This window comes from Sphaeramia orbicularis, chromosome 13, assembly GCF_902148855.1.
Source record: "Sphaeramia orbicularis chromosome 13, fSphaOr1.1, whole genome shotgun sequence".
Classification (NCBI taxonomy): Eukaryota; Metazoa; Chordata; class Actinopteri; order Kurtiformes; family Apogonidae; genus Sphaeramia; species Sphaeramia orbicularis.
Genome location: NC_043969.1, coordinates 29,052,969 through 29,067,384, shown reverse-complemented (window position 1 = coordinate 29,067,384; position 14,416 = coordinate 29,052,969). Strand labels below are relative to the sequence as shown.

The 14,416-nt window shown below is 38.9% G+C and overlaps 1 protein-coding gene across 1 annotated transcript in view; it reads right to left on the bottom strand.

Moving 5' to 3' along the window:
* ppm1lb (protein phosphatase, Mg2+/Mn2+ dependent, 1Lb) overlaps positions 1-14,416 on the bottom strand; it is a 43,599-nt gene that overhangs the window by 12,556 nt on the left and 16,627 nt on the right. The window lies entirely within an intron of this gene.

The window sequence follows — 14,416 nt, the reverse complement described above, 5'->3', positions numbered from 1 at the left end:
CCCTCACACTATGAGACACTAGGATGTCCACGCTCTACCATTTCGAAGTATTCATTTGATACTTGCCATATATGAGTGGATGGGGCAGGGCTGGCTGGGTAACAGAAAGCTAATAAAGATGGCAGGATATCTGGTTACAGCTTTGCCAGATGGAAAATGTTATAGTACCATACCAGAGGCTTAAAAACCTATGCAAGTCACACCCAAGCGATTTGGACTGGAAAATATAATACTGACCTGTAAGTACTGTATTCAATATAAACACCTGAAATTTCTGAACAGTAAAAGCATTTTAAGTTAAGGACAATTGTGTTTGTGAGTCACGTTCATCATTATAACGAGCCAAATTGCTTGCAAAGATCTCACAAAATGAGAGATGCATTCCTAACATTCCAGATTATTTTTGGGAAATTAATTTGAAAGACATATCATATACTGATAATAACTTGTGATCAAATTTTTGTACATTTGTACCATATAAACGTGATGATTGTTGCTGGCAACACTGCTGGGTCATAACATCAAGTGTGTTATGTGACTGAAAGCCGAAGTATTAATTATCTTTAATAAATTTGTAGTACCTTCCGTATTAGGACATATAGCCTACACATCTTTAGGCTACAAGTTTTTTTTATATACGATGGCCAAAATTGTCTGCTGATGCACTGGCAGGATAATGAAATAAAATCTGATCATGGGGTGTTCTTCGTTCCCTTATAGTCTTCATTTCTGTTGTCCTCTACAAAGTAAATGCACAAAAATAAAAATGTGAGCCACTGTTTTATATACTCCATACACTTGCACACTCCCTGTATTTGGCAAGTACACTGACCTGCTTGTCCTTTTCCGCCTCCTGCAACAGATAAATCACAGATAAACAGAGATAAAGAAAGGAAAAAGTGCACGGCCAGTCAAACTCACATAAGCTCTCACCACATTGCGGGATAGAGCTGAGCTAGAGAAACTGTATCCTCACCTCGATCCATTTTACTCAAAGGATAACACCAACTAAACCTTTTTTTTCCACTTTTTCACACAGTCGTTTTGGAGCAAAATAAAGCCTCAGACTACTAGCACACCCTGACTCAGTGCCACACAGGCAGGACAAAGCACCCTGAGGTCATGTAGTTCACAAAGTTTCAAGTACAAATGTCAGATAATATACTGCTGACATGAGAGACAACCACAGCATCCCAGAACTGCACAGCTCACGTTTCACACATTTTTACTTGTAGAAAGTGAAAGTCTGGCAAATGCTGTTATTGAAAGGCAATGAAATGAGAAAACAGGATGAGTCAGTCAATGCTGCAAGAAAGAAAAAGTTTGCAAATTTTCTTGGAGCTGAATCTAATGATTAGAGGTCATATGACAGAGCACTAGAAATGCTTCCTATGTCTCCTGATCATACACCGCCCCAGCTTAGCTTTGTGTTCATTCTATACCTCCTTTTTCTCTCTCTATCTGTATCTCATGCTGCTCTGGGAAATTGCTTTCAAGGACTCAAGAATTGCTTTCAAACACTGTCTCCTTTTCTTCTTCTTTCTCCACACTTGAAAACAAGTCATGTACTTTTCTCTTGTTGTGGTATATCATAAGATGGGCTCTGTCACTCACCGATACACAAACACTTTGACTTCTTTCTCTGTTTTCTGTGTTTCCCATGATCCATTGTTTCCACCTCTATGGTGATGTCGAAAATCACCATTTATCTTTTTTATGTCCCTTTGTGACGCTCTTTCTCTTGTTTGAAGATAAAACGAATTACAATGGACATGCCTTCCTCCTGCTGTTACTAAGACGAGTGCAGGAGTCATAAACAGAGGTCAAAGGTCATAAATAGAAGAGGAAGTCTTTTGTCTGCCTGGATCCTACTGTGCCAATTACTGAGTAGTTTACTTCTCTGCCCATCAGTCTCAAACAAAAGCATCAGGGTTACGGATCTCTGTTCCATAGTCTAGTTAAATACCTCCAGACCATTTGAGCTGCTACATGTATGCACCAACCAGCCTTTGTGAGACTGGGAGGAGCCCAGAGTCTTTTCAGAGCTGATTGCACAAAATGATCTTCATTATCTGACCATATAACCTGCTGACAAACCATATTAACACATCAGACACCTGGCTAGAACTGCTACCATGCATCCTTTCCCCTTTCATTCCCTAAGCTGGTGCAGAGGAGCAGGGGGAATGGAAAGGGAGGAGGAATGCAGGCTTGAATACAGGATGTGGAGACTGAGCTGGAGTAAATGGGCTAGACAAGGCTAGCTCCGTCCTAAATGAGAGATGTGCAGTGGTAGAGACACAGAGAGGGGTCATAGCAGCAGAGGTCCGGGCATCGCAGCTAAAGGTCTTCATCACTACCCTACACTACAATGCAGTAGACAACTTAAACATGTGATAAAACTACAAATTTTGGTGGAGAGTGGATGAAAAAAATATAGAGGTACTATTGCCATGAGGAGAAAAGAGGAATGTGTTTGTTTAATCAATATGCAAGCCTGGCTAAGAAAGAGAGATTTTTACACAATTAAAACAGTTCTTTTACTTGAGCAAAAGTCCTGTTTCATTTGTGCAAAAATCAATTTGAATAAAAATATAAGGATCTAAAAATACAGTTTAACACTTAATTCAAATAAAAGTTACCTCTTGTAGTATTTTTCAGTCATATTAAAATACTTTTTTAAAATCACTTACAGCCTACGCAGTGCAACCTCAATCAGATCTGAAACCAATTAGCCTAAGCTTCACATTAACTAAGACAGAATGTTCAAGTCTCTGGTATGGACATAGCAAAGCTAGTGAGTAAAATGTTTTGCTACCATAACCCTGTGAACAGCTTTAGCAATGCTACAGGGTGTTACCACAGATTATTCTGAAATTATTTTGAGTGTGTGGGATGTGAGTTTTGGTGTAGGCGGCTATATCCACATTTTCATGCAGCTGATACTGCATATGGAAGCTTTCACCTTTCTTGGACCTCTGACCAAGGATTTTCTTCATGTTGAACTTCAACATGAAGCTGAACATGACTAGGATTCAGATTCATGATATGCCTGCATTTAAGTCTTGCGAGTTCTTTGTTTTTTAATCTTCAGTTCAATTCTCTGGCACTTCATCTTGACTGCCTGATGTAGAATGATCGACTGACTTGCTCTCTTAACAGAGGAGATCATGTCATCACCAGGGCAACTGTTAATGGAGATCTTTTTTGACTCTGCAAAAAAGGCAATTTTAGTTGTAGCAAAGTAACATGCTTAAAAATAGCATAAAATTATATTTTTTTAAAGTTTAAAATCACAAAAATGTACTTGATTATAGTAAGAATCCATTATTTCTATTCTTTCTTCAATAGAAATTGCTCTATTTACGTTAAGATCCATTCCGAGAACATAATTGATAATCAATTTAAGTTCAATATTCACTCTGCTTCATGTTCTACTGTAGTCTCCACCAACTAAAACATGTATCTGGCTCTTCAGCAGCTAAATGATTCACTATGTTGACATAACATAGTCAGTGTACTATTTTGGAAACAGCAGGAAACGAGGCTGGATGGGAGTGGTAGGTAGCTGAAATGATAGAATGTCATTAACCAAAAGGTCTGCAGAGTTAATGCATGACGATCTTTGGGAGAAAAACATTAATTATCAATTATTTATAGACAGTACATTATTATTTTTACACTGACCATTTTTTTATGCAGAGTAGTTACTGTTATTGAGGCACAGGGGACTTTGCTAAGTCATTGTTGCAAATGTCACATTGGACTCTCCTTCGCACCAGTCTTTACTTACACCACACTTGCAAGCACATACAAGCATACAAATACACACCTTCTTATTTCAACACAAACACCGACACACTTCCCCTTTGCATCATCTACCCAGTTACCCAAAAGTCCCCCTCCTGATTCCCAACAGTGAGGCACAGTGCCACAGAAATAGTCGAGCCTTTTAAATACTTCCATCTATCACATCACGAGGCCGGGCAGAAACGAGGAAAGTCATCCGAGTTTTCCTTTAGAATCACCCTGAGGGAGTTTCATAACCGAAAGTAGAAAAATCTCTTTCTGCGGTCTCTCTGACAGATCAAGCAGGCAGATGGAGAGAAGAAGAAAAAAGGGAACCGACAGGAGGGGGCCTGAGAAGAACCGTTCATTAGCATTACTCAAGCACTTCATTAAAAGCAAGAGGGAGAGAGAGAGGCAGTCACTTCAATAAAGACAGCAGCAGTGATAATTGACAGAAAACCATCTGAGCAATGAAATACAGAGAGAGAAGTGGATAAAAGAGGGAGTGTAGTGAAAGAGCATATTAAAATATTTCCCCTTGTTGTCTGATTCCCAATTTACAAGTTTTGAATTACAATCAGTCTTTGAGGAGAATGATGCATTCATAAACCCAGTACAGTAGTGAGTGTAAAACTGTAAAACAGTGTGTGCTTATTACTGTAGACAATGAAAAGACAACCAAAAACACTACACGAATAATTCAAGAATGCTGAAAAACATGCACAAATGATGACATTAATCTCATTATCTAACACCTGAGCTTTGTATGCATCAAGGAAATACCGAGTAAAGGGTGTGAATGTATTAGATTATTACAAGGTTGTCACTGAACCATAAATAGAAGCACTCTCATTTTGTCAAGCATGTTTACAGCAATGCAATGGTATTTATCAAGCAGGAAAAGCAGGTTGTAGTTTTGGTTTCATGATTGCCTTAACCCAAATAGCTGCTTGCTTTCATATGTTAAATACAAAGGGTAGGTTTAAGCTTTGGCTTCAGCTGACACCTTTTTATAATATTGTTGATTTATCCATCTAACTTCATGTCTAACTGAACTGAACTGAGAGAAAAAGTCAAAGTCCACCGTCTAGCCATTTCTCTTACAGGTCCAGTGAATAAGATTTGAGGGGTGATTTAGAAGGATCTAATTACATAAATGGAATATAATATGTGTAATTATGTTTCCTTTCCCACGCAATCACCTAAAAGTAAGACTCATAGTGTTTTCATCACTCTACAATGAGCCATTTGTATCTGCAGAGGGACCAGGCATCCATAGAGTCTACCATGTTGCACTGCCATGTTCTGCAGTAGTTCAGCACAGACTTCCTCTTGTTCATGTTTCCACTTCATGGTGTTATAAAAAAAAAAAACAACCCTGCAGGATCCAAAATCTGGGAAAGGAAAAACACTAGAATCCGAAAACATTCACCTTCCTTTTGTAGCTCTCTCCTCTTGGTCCAAATAAAAAAAATAAATTAATAAATATGACCTGAAGAAATTTTAATTACAGCTGTCACTCACATATTAACCCCCCACCCCCCACCCCAGCCTGCTTGTAAACACCTTTGTGTGGCCAAAGTGTCACTATGTAGATTTTCTACAACCCAAAAACTTTTCATTTCATCTCAGACCACTTGATTTACAACATTCTGAAAGGCAATTATGGAAACTTTGCTCAATAAAGCCAAAAACTGTAATATGGCTTTAAAAACATTCTATGCAGTATTTCTACTTTAAAATACTCAAAAATGACCTAAACTTATCATTAGAGGAAGGTATAGGATTGTAGGGATATACACTGAATCTAATCTTACTGACAGGCTGGGGATTTATGTGACCGCTAGACAGTGGAGTAGTGAGTCACTCAGTCAGAAAGTGTCAGAAAGCAACAAGATGGGATGAGAGCCATTAAGAAACAACTTCTACTGTCAAAGAAAGTGGCAAAGTGATAACGCTACTAGCACATGTGTCTCCATGGACATGAAGAATAGACACCATTTGTTCAACATGGGTGAGTCACACTAAACTGTGACAGTTTTGACCATGTTTGGATGATTCAGGACTGATCTTACTGCAGCTACTGACAACACAAACCAGACGAAAACGGAGGTGATTTGTGGTTTTCCTGTGGCTGTTTTCTGCTACAAAGCTTGGCTAACAGAGCTATGCCAATTTCTGGCTGCTGCGGTAAGATGCATGAAGACTAGAAGATAACAGTGTCATGTTTACCAACTGAGTTTTATTTGAAGGACAAAAGATGTTGATCATGTGTAAACAGCAGCTTCATGATGAGCTTCGTCAGTGAGTGATATAGTTTGTGGAGATGTAGCGTTTATTTGTTGGTGGTTTTGGGAGCCGTTGAGTGCCCTCAGATACTTCCACCTGCCACAGGCCACCATATGGAAGTGAACATTACAGGCTGGACCTTCAAGTATTGTAAATGACACTTCAAACTGAGCCAAATCCACCTAGCGATGAAGATTGCAGGATGAGTTCTGTTACCACTTCAATGTAGAAAAATGATTTTGGTGGCTCAATAACCTCCTGTGTAGCATGAGCCTGCAGCCAGATTGGAAATGTTTGTGCTGAAAACAACCCTTTGCGCCCAAACACACAGATTTTACCCAGGCGTCTCAAAACTGTTTCATTCTCCCAGCCATTAAATCTCACCCTAAACCACAACAAACAATCTGAGCACAGATGGGCTCAGGAATGGGGGGCTAGGGCTGCGGCTGTGTTATTGTGAACTTCAAATCTCAATCCCATAGCTGCCAACAAAACACACACATAAACATGAACACATGATCACAACATCAGCTCAAGAAACATTCCAAAATAACCCACTCTGAAGAACATTCATATTCAAATATAAGTCATCTCTCAGAGGGGATATGCAATAGCCAACACTGTGCAGCGTGGCTGACGGTATCAAGAGGACAGAAATGACTTCTGTAAAGTGAATGAGGATTTCAGAAGCGAAAGTCAGAGCTATAAAACTGGATCAGGACTGGAAAGTTGAATAGAAGTCCATTAAAGTGGCAGGAAATGCTTCAGTGCCTTCATCCTTCAGAGAGCGAAAGAGCTCAACATGAAATACTGCCTCTTGGCAAAACAGAGTCAGCCCCAGCTCTTTTCTCTCCCTGGCTACGAGAGAATGAGAGGTGTGAGACTAGTGTGATAAGAACATCTGGTCACCATGGTTACGAGGGCCGGAGCCTCGGATTGGCCGAATATCTGTCCCACCTGAGCAGACATCTCATTCCAAGTCCCCTCCGACTTCTGATGATACACAAGGCCTGCCCCCGAGGACAACAGACCACAGGTTGTTGGCTCATTCACTTGCCAATAAAGCAGATTTTACAGCAAAGGTGACCGTCTGCGACTCTGAACGCACTACTCAGAAGGCCACACACAGAAGTACACACAAACATAGACTGATCTTGCCCCTCTTTACTCATAAAGTGAAAGGAACTATTACGGAGGTGATTCGCATTCGGGCAGTGAACAGACTCAAAGCCATCAGTCTGCCTCTCAGCCCACAAACACACGACGTGGCGTAAGATCTCACTGTGTCCTTCCTGAGACAGTCGGGTCCATTAGAGGAGGTGAAAACTCACATTAAACCTAAACAGTCTATTAGAAAGAGGCTGTCTAGTTGATCCACAGCTTTCTATAGACTAACCTCGTAGTTAAGTGCACCCTGTCAGTGTCTATGGTGCGGACACCAACTCAATAATGAACTATGTTTAGTTATAGAGAGATGGCTTTGCATCATTTGCAAGGCTCTGTGATGCCAGAGCATGATTTATATAACAGCGGAAGGGTGCAGAGATTTCAGCTGCTTGTTTTACAGCCTGATCAATACGCACATTTTTCTTCATTTTAAAAATTTGATGGAAAAATAACTTTGGCCTGTGTACTAGTACTGGGCAGTTTCTTGTTTATGTCTGTGATATATCATTATTTAGGCCTGACAACAGCAAGAGAACTGTGGCGGGTTCTTTAAAACACAGGAAGCCATGCATATGTCTCTAGCACACACATAGCAAAACACCACAAAGCCATTAGGCCTGAGTGATACAATAATCATAATTCACATGATATGATTTACACTATTTTGTAGTTATTTTGTAATTTTTATATGATATCATGGTTATTTTCCTCACACATTAGTTGTTAAAATTATCCCATTGGAGAGGACAATACGGCCAACAAAATTAAATCTTGATTTTATTTTATTGTTTTCTAAAAATATGCGCTATGTGTTACTGATGCTGTGCAAACATTTCATACATTTTACACTGTTTTACCTCTAGCTATTTATTGAAATATTCTGACCATAACAAAAAATTTTAAAATTACAAATAAGACTGATCTACAATGATTATATATATATATATTTTTTAAATTATCTACCTCAAGGATTGGCTTATCTGTGGTAAATCTTGCATACTTTAATATAATGAATTGGAAAACTAATGGCAAAAGTGCTGTTTAACTGATGTCTTCAATGTATATGATAAATATTACATATATATTGGTCTATGTACATTTATATAATAGCTTTATATTATAAATATAATATAAATTATATATATAATGTCTATATTATAAATAATATATTATAATAAGATTTATATTATTATTATTATTATTGCCCTCAATGAACTGGCGACGTGCAGGTTGTACCTCGCCTTCACCCAGTGACACCCGTGACCCTGGTGAGGATAAAGTGGGTTCAGATAATGAATGAATGAATAGATTTATATTATAAATATAAATTGATTTTAGAGTTATACAATTTATATTTCTTTCATTAGAAAGAACCTGCAAAGTGAATGCATTATAATATGCAGACTGTTTTAAAGTACATCTGATAGCATTCCGTTCAGTAAATGAGTAAAACCCATTCTTTCATTAAGTCTCAGAATTTCACATTTTGACCCTAGACTGTATCTCAGAAACTGCAACAAACCAGCACTTTTGACTTAATTTTTCTTTATTAGTGACTCAGATTTGGTAATGTTTCACTACTTTTATTCTGGAGCCAATTTATTTGTAGACCAGTATAATCATCTGGTTTCTTAAACTTTCACTCAGGACCAAACATTTCACTTTAAACTCTACATAAATAATTATTTGAGATTTATAATCATAACTCTCATCATTAACATGTTTTGTGTACGTCCAAGTAAACCAAATAACTTATAAATATCTTATAATTTATGCTTGTCTGATGCAAGGAACAGTTAAATAGTCTCTTACACACACACACACACACACACACACACACACACACACACACACATGCACACACACACACACACACACACACACACACACACAGATAATACAGAGTAAATGTGGCACCCATGGAAAGTAATGCCACTAGTATACCTAGTGGAAAAATCCTGCAGTATCTTGGATTATAATCTATACATTGGAGTACACACAGACAATAAACTGAACTGGGCAAATAACACATCACCACTCTACAAGAAGGGCCAAAGCTGTCTCTACTTCCTGAGGCTACTGATGTCATTCAGCATCTGCCGGACAATGCTCAAGATCTTCTATGAGTCTGTGGTGGCCAGTGCCATCCTCTGTGCTGTTGCCTGCTGGGGCAGTAGGCTGAGGGTTGCCGACACCAACAGACTCATTAAGATGATCCACAAGGCCAGTAATGCTGTGTGGATCTGTGACGGTGGTGTCAGAGAGGCAAATGTTGTCCAAGATCAAGACAATATTGGATGACTCCACTCACCCACTCCATGACGTGCTGGTCTGTCACAGGTGCACGTTCAAAGAGAGACTGATTCCACCCAAATGCACCACTGACCCACATAGGAAATCATTCCGGCCCGTGGCCATCTGACTGTTTAACTCCACCTTAATGCCTGATAATTATAATTACAAATAACTATATTTTTCACACTTATTATGTATTTTTTTTCTTTTTTGTTGTATTGACAATTTCTTTCCTGCTACTTTTTTTTTAAATCATACTTGAATGGAGTAACAGTAACACGCAATAATTTCCCCCTGGGATTAATAAAGTATTCTGATTCTGATACACAGGTATTGCATGAATGCAGGGAGGGGACAGTGAATAGTGTGCCAGTATGTGAGTGTGTGTCATGGACAGATAGACAGAAACAGTTATTAATTTTGGCCTGGGTACTCCACATGTCACATTCACTGTCAGACAGAGTGGAGGGGTGGCAATTAGAATAACTCCAACTGGCGTAAATCAGCATGGCCCATAAACACCAGTGTGATGGGGTGGGGTGGTGGTGGTGGGGGTGATGGAGGTATAAAATGAAATGGGGAGGTGACAATAATAGAGAAGAGGTGATAAAACCATTTCAGATGTGCAGTCAAGTGAGGAAAAAATGGGGAGAATGAGAGTAAAAATGAAGAACAAAGGAATGAGAAGAGAATTGCCTCCAACTCGGAGGTGGGGGACTGGATCATACTCACACATGTGTACTTATCTTAGTTATGCTAACCAACACCCTTTGAGATTAATTCATATGCTTTTGACATACAGCTGCTTTGCACAAATGATAATGTCTTTGTTCCACAGCCATGGGTCCTTTCATCATTTCCATCTTCAGAGAATAAATAATGACTACAGAAGTGCAGACCTAGAGGAAGTTATGGCATGTAGGACTGAACTGTCAATTTCTTTCATAAACAGTTTATGGGCCTACCTCATTCAAGGAGCTCCATAAAAAAAATACCGTTTCTGCAAAACAAGTCCTTGGGCTTGTTTAGGCATGTTTATGCTAGAACATGGCGTTACTGTGCAAGGACTGGTGTTACTGTGTTTTCATCTCAACATCGACAGTGCTGTGGATACTTCCCTGTCTTCCACCTCCACTAAGTCTATTATTACCAACAGCTACCAACAACAGAGAATAATCCCACACTGTTGCAATGGCTGTAAAAAAATAAAAGATAATTCTGATAAACAGTGCACATTCCTTTTAGATTACTAAGCAAAAATGGCTTCCCACAATCATTCTCTTCCAAATTGTTTAAACTATAAGTAACGTGGAGACAAATGGTGCAATGTCAGTAAATTACAGGTTCAACATTTGATACAGCTGATTTTTGTCTTTTAGGATTGTAAAATCCAATACTGAGAGTTTAACACTAGCCAACATGTCATATATGAAGACATTTATAACAATGCTGACAGAAAATTAATCTGTAAGGATTCATGGTCATCAGTACCCAGAACTAAGACAGACACTGTGACACTGACAAGTAGTAGAATGATTAAGATGGGAAATTTCCAAACTAGCAAAAAAACAGAACAAAATAAAACACACACACACACACACACACACACACAAAATGGTTTGATGCTTATCATACAGAATTTTGTCAGGAAAGGCAACATTATTACAAATTAGCAATATTCCAGAATGAACAGATGTAACAATAGAACGATGACTGTTTCTGCTCAGGACCCAGAGGGTTTGGCTAAGCACTTCTCAGATATCCACAGCACAGATGTCCTTGTTCTGAGGACGGAGCCAGCACAATTAAAAGTTTCCGAAATACATTTGTACATAATGGGCTTACACAGACACATCACAGAGGTTTATGCATGTTTGAATCAATATCATGAAAAATATATTTAGAGAAGAGAAAGAGGAGGAAAGGGAAGACACCAGTCAAATATAGATGTGTGGCGTCTCCGTAGGCTTGTCCTTTGGCAGCCATTAGAATTTCACTTGTCCTTCAGACCCCAACACCTACCTTTGGTCTATTTATATACACAGTCCTACACTATTTCTGTGTGTGAGGCATACTGCTGACATTTACTCGCCTTCATTCTCCCTTTTGCCTTGAAAAAGAGCAAAACCTGGGGAAGTTTATTTATACTACTGTAATCTGCACCAATCATCTTTACAGGCAGAGTTACACAATACAATCTGTTCTTCTCTTCTTTATGTTGTCTTCTAGACAACATTTCCATCTTTAATTAAGGTTGGGATATTTTTCAATGTTCGAGAGGTCCAACTAGACTAAAGTGTAATTCAGTATTCTATTGTTTTCTCCCTGTATAATCAATACCTATAAAACCACTCAAAATCTGTAATACTGTGTGGAGCATAAATTTATCTAATTGGTCACACCATGAAATCAGACATGCATGAGAGGGTTTTGGTTGAATTTAAAAGTTTCTGCTGGTCCAGTCTGTCAGTTAAACTGTGTGTTATGAAGATACATATTGTTTGATGATAGAAAAAACATATAATTTCATATTCTGCTTTACCATTTATGTCCCATATGTCGCAAATCACACCAGTACCAGTAATATATTTAGCTATTTGATTATTTTGCACTTGACCAAATGTTACGGATGAAGAAGACAAAAAGTAAATAAGCAGGACAGTGAAGAATGGGGCAATTCTACATAGAAGCGTGCATAATAAGTATGATGGAATGGATTGAATTTACAGAACAGTTCATGTATTGTGTGATGTATACTGTTGCCTGGACATAAAGTCACATGATATATGATGGAAGATTTTGACTATATCATCTATTGACGAGTGTCCCTTAAATCTAACAGATGTCTATTTGAACAGGGGAGTCCAAATTTCTGAGTTCCCAGCTGGAAATTTCACCTGGAATTCCCACTTAAGTCAGATTTCTGCCATCAAAGGTCAAAACAATCCACCAAACTCTGACGTCAAAATGTAAGATGGCTGCTCTGTGCATCCACGGTGAAAGCTGTGCTAATATACTGTTAATTAGTGCATTGGTCTCATTTGTGTCTTATTAAATCAGTACAGTCTATACTACTTTGTAACTTCTATCTGTGGACATGTCACTGCAATTTTGTATCTGAAAAAAATACAGAAATGTAATGTGTTCTAACAGTGGCTAGCCGGGCTAAAACTGGCACTGGCAAATATGGGTTTTTTGTTATACTGGAATGTAGTCAATTCCTGTGTGACATTATCAGCTCCAACTTCCAGTGTAAACGTAATGTATCACTGATAGTCAAGCACCATGACCTACTGTCAAATGTATTGTAAATCTGACCATTTGAAACAATGAACTGGAAGCTTTATTCAAATTACTTCAAAAGATGATACTAACGTAATAATATAATAAAGTGATAATTATCCATGACCACAGCTGGAAGCAATTTGGCTGATACATTCAGTTCTTAAAAGTAGTCTTTACTTCTACTGTATTTTGCATTGCTTTCACACACAGAGCCTGTTTTATCCAGGTATATTGTCCAAACAGGAGACTGTAATAAACACTACAGTGAAGGAAGCTGAGATGTGACAAGAGCTGGAAAAAGTTTCAAAGGACAAGAGTGAGTTTTGCTCTCCCTTTTCTGAATGTGGGGCACAAAAAGCCTAGAGGAGCAGAGCTAAGTAAATGTCAGCTACGCCTCTCTTTCTCTCTCTGACACACACATCCACATACATCTATCTGAATCTTACACTCTCCCAATTGCTCATGCACTCCAGGGCCTATAATCTCCTTCTGCGCCCACACACAGATCACACACACAGTTGGCAACTGTTCTTATTTGTATTCCTGCGATCTGGAGCCTGCATCTCTGGCAGACATTGATATATCAATTGCATGAATATTCATACACTAGTCGGGGTGGCAAGCTTCACCAGCTCCATCTCCCCTCTTCACAAGTGGGAGCATGCACACATGTGCAAACTCACACACACAATGGTGATGGGTTATTCCTAAACAATGATAACCTTCCACATTCACATGCAGTAAAGATGTGTTAAGAAGTGCCGCAACAGGATCTTTCATCACAAGCTAATGGACTGTGTCAGTGTCTGCCAGTCACACGATGAACACGCACAGACGTCCAAGACGAAGTGCATCTCAGGCTCTCTCCTGCAGTGAAGCCTCTTATCAATCATTTCCTGGTTGATTAATGGGTATAGTGGATCTCCTGGAAGATTAATCATGTCTGTCTGAGCTATTTTTTTCATTTGAGTACCTTCACTGAAGAGGCAGAAACATTATGAAACTGCTAAATAATTCAAAGTTGCAGCTAAAACCACATTCTTCCACAAAGGCTTAACATTATTGAACTTTTAGTTTTCGACTCATGTGGTTCATCTTCATTAGAGTAGGAGTAAAAACCACCCTTATACTTTTGGTAGAAAGCTATTAAAATGCCGATGGTAGAGACAATTCAAGACCTCCGTCTCTGTACATTCGTCATCTCCATTCACCAACTTTTTCTCCTACATCTTCAGTGCGTCGGATATGGCTCATTGCTCCCCTGCTTTGACTCCATCTCTCTCTCATACACACACACACACACACACACACATACACACACACACTTATGTCACTGCCATATACTCCTGCAGCCACTCTGATCTGAAATATCAATTTGAATTCCTCTCCACTTCACTGGAAGCTTAATGCACATCCACGCAGCAATACCATATCAGTCACTCTCAGTGAAACCTTGCTGTTCTGTTTAGTTTCACTTTCCTCTGCTTTGATTGAAAGGGTGATATGCACGTGGCCTTCATGTGGTGGAATCTGTGCATAAAAATGCTGCATTTCTCTCACCATTCGCCTCCTCTATTCAAGTGAACACATA